Consider the following 3,786-nt stretch of genomic DNA (forward strand, 5'->3'; position numbering starts at 1 on the left):
GGCCTTGTGGGACATCAATGAGAGGAGAAGCCCTTGGCCTTGTGATGGCTCGATGCCCCAGTGTAGGGGAATGCCAGGACAAAGAAGCAGAAGTGGGTGGGTTAGTGAGCAGGGGGAAAGGGAATGGGAGACAGGGGTTTTTGGAGGGAAAATGTGATAAAATTTGAAATGTAAGTAAAGAAAATATCTAATAAAAAATGGGGGGAAAAAATGAAGACAATGGCTGCCCTGGCTGTGCCTGGCTGTGCCGGGTAAATCTCTTTGTTCTGAGAGGTGGCCTTTCAGGGGCAAATGGAAATGTCTACTCATCGGGCTGTGGCCAGCCCTCCGCCACAGCCCTCAGCAGTGACACCATGCACTCAGCAGCCGGCCTGTTCTTGTGTCTCCTGCTCTGACAACATCACCCATCCCAGAAGATCCCTTCAAACCTCAACCTGGGACTTCGGCACCACCGGGAGAAGAAACTACGGGCTAATTTCTTTGAAATGGACAACCCCAAAATTGACATCTATCACTATGAATTAGACATCAAACCTGAGAAATGCCCTCAAAGAGTGAACAGGAACATAGTGGAACACACGGACCAGGACTTTAAAACCCAGATCTTTGGGGACCAGAAGCCAGCATTTGATGGAAGGAAGAATCTGTACACAGCAGTGTCCCTTCCAATCGGCAGGGACAAGGTGGAGCTTGAGGTCACGCTGCCAGAAGGCAAAGATCGTTATCTTTAAGGTATCCATCAAGTGGGTGTCATGCTTGAGCCTGCAGGCCTTACAGGATGCACTTTCGGGGCGGCTGCCCCTTTGAGATGATCCAGGCCCTGGATGTTGTCACAAGGCACTTGCTATTCATGAGGTATACCCCTGTTGGCCATTCCTTCTTCACCACATCTGAAGGCTGTTCCAACCCTCTGGGTGGTGGCAGAGAAGTGTGGTTTGGCTTACATCAGTCCGTCTGACCTTCTCTTTGGAAAATGATGCTGGATACTGATGTATCAGCAACAGCGTTTGACAAGGCACAGCCAGCAATCGAGTTTGTTAAGTTTTGGATTTTAAAAGCATTGAAGAATAACAAAAACCTCTGACAGATTCCCAAAGGGTAAAGTTTACCAAAGAAATTAAAGGTCTAAAAAAGGTTGAGATAACGCACTGTGGTCAGATGAAGAGGAAGTACTGTGTTTGCAATGTGACCCGGCCGCCTGCCAGTCACCAAATGTTCCCACTGCAGCAGGAGAGTGGGCAGACAGTGGAGTGTACAGTGGCCCAGTACTTCAAGGACAGGCACAAGTGAGTTCTGCACTACCCCCACCTCTCATATTTACAAGTTGGACAGGAGCAGAAACACACCTACCTTCCTTTGGAGGTTTGTAGCACAGTTGCTGGACAGAGATGCATAAAAATATTAGCAATTAGACCTCAACCATGATCAGAGCAACTGCCAGGTCAGCACCCGATTGACAAGAGGAGATCAGCAAATTGATACAAAGTGCGAGTTTCAATACAGACCCGTATGTTCGTGAATTCGGAACCTTGGTGAAAGATGAGATGACAGAGGTGCCTAAGTGGGTTCTGCAGCTGCCCTCCATCCTGGAAACAGGAACAAAGCGATTGTCACCCCTGCCCTGGGTGTGTGGGACATGAAAAGCAAGCAGTTCCATACGGGCATGGAGGTCAATGTGTGGGCCATCGTTTGCTTTGCACCCCAGCGCCAGTGTACAGAAGTCCATCTCAAGTACTTCCCTGAGCAACTGAGGAAGACCTCAAGAGATGCTGGGATGCCGATCCAGGGTCAGCCCTGCTTCTATAAATATGCACGGGGGCAGATTATGTGGAGTCCATGTTCCAGCACCTGAAGAACGCATACACAGGTCTCTAGCTGGTGGTGGTTATCCTGTCTAGCTGGGGATGGGAAGAAATCTTCGATTACTGCCATCATGGGTGGCATGGACACACACTCCAACCGCTACTGTGCCACCGTGCATGTGCAGCAGCCCCAACGGAAGATCATCCAGGACCTGGCTGCTATGATGCGAGAGCTGCTCATTCAGTTCTACAAATCTGCATGCTTCAAGCCCACCCGCATCATCTTCTATCAAGGTGGCATCTCTGAGGGCCAGTTCCAGCAGGTTCTCCACCATGAGCTCCTGGCTATCAGAGAGGCCTGCATAAAGCTGGAGAAGAACTCTCAGCAAGGAATCACGTTCATCAGGGTGCAGAAGTGGCCACACACACACCTCTTCTGCACAGACAAAAAACGATGTCAGACTTGGATTTTGAGCTGCAGGTCTATATGAGACCCCAGTGTACGAAACGTGGTTGACCAAACCTATAAGCTGCTCACTGAGAGTCCCGTTTCCTAAAAACAAAACAAACAAACAAACAAAAAAATGTCCTAAAACCAGTCTATGAACTCTCGGGGTTTTAAAACACTTTAATTTATTTGGTCATTCTATTTACTTGTTTTTAACACCTGATTCTTAATGAAATCAATGGGCTCAAATAGCTGTGAAGGTTCTGCCTGTGAAAGCAATGCCATTACCATTGGGGTTTTAAAGCCTGGCCCTAAGAAGTTGTCACTAATGTTGAGTTCTAAGGGATGCCATGTACCCACAGCCCCAGGACATATGGTTGCAAATATTTAGCAAAAGGGTTTTAGACATTAATTAAACCCTTCATTCAACAGATGATTTTATGATAAACATTTCTACATGCCTTACTGTATTTAATTTATTTAAGTGGAAGAAACAGATATTAAAAAATTCTTTATACCACTATGCCAGATGCAAATACCTACTAAACAAAACTAGGAAATACTGGAGAATAAGAAAATCCATGACTCAACCCAACTACACTAAGCAATATGTGTAGACAGTGTTCACAATTTGTGTAACATAACACAACATTATGATATGAACATCTATTAAGTCTGTTGACAATCATGGTAGCCTGAAAAAATAGATAGCAAAGTATGGAGATTTAATATTTTCAAACTTTTCATTTTTGCATTATTTATCCATTAGTAAAAAAGAACAAAATGGAAAAAAAAAAGATTAATCTGGAACAAAAGACTCTTACGAGGACTTTTGGAGAGATGCATATTGCTAATGCTGTCACCTGGCAGAGCTGCACACAAATTTCTCCAAGTTGCAGACAAATTTTTGGTAGACAGAAACTTTGAGCTGAAGATGCCTTCTCTTACATCACTGGGTGTTATGTTTACCTTCTCTTGTGTTTTGTTTTATTTTATTTATCTCTAGACTATATAGATTTCTGAGCAGAAACAAAAGTATTCAATCCTATAAAAATATAAACAGTTCTACAATCTGCCATTCATTGATGCTTAAGATCATTTGTCACAATGCCTATGATTTATATTTTGATACCACAGTTTCCTCTCCATTCATTCGGTGAGGTTGTAATTTTTTAAGGAGTTATGCAAGTTAAAATCCCTATGAAAATGGCACTTTTACCCAGCTTTCAAAATATTAATAGTTATCGTTTCTAGGTTGTCTTCCTTCCCATATCAGGAAGGAAGTTAACCTGGAAGTAGGGAAAGTCCAATCTAGCTTACATAAGAATTTGGGTATTTTTACCCAAAACTTATGTAATGACACTTGGTGACATAGATATCCGGGAGCCATCAGTCATCATATTGGACCCATATCAGGGTTTCTCTTGCTCTTTTTCTACTGTCTCTGCCATCATCCTTTTTGAGAACTGTGTCCACTACCTGCAGTAGTGGTGCTTGGCCTGTAACTCTTTAGTACAGTTCCTTTTATGTGGTGAC

At 43.9% G+C, this 3,786-nt stretch overlaps 1 pseudogene; it reads left to right on the forward strand.

Moving 5' to 3' along the window:
- Positions 1-219: 219 nt before the first annotated feature.
- LOC110291933 (protein argonaute-2 pseudogene) lies at positions 220-2,109 on the forward strand (annotated as a pseudogene).
- The last annotated feature ends 1,677 nt before the right edge of the window (positions 2,110-3,786 follow it).

This window comes from Mus caroli, unplaced genomic scaffold (genome assembly GCF_978045245.1).
Source record: "Mus caroli unplaced genomic scaffold, Mus_caroli_1 scaffold_3, whole genome shotgun sequence".
NCBI lineage: Eukaryota > Metazoa > Chordata > Mammalia > Rodentia > Muridae > Mus > Mus caroli.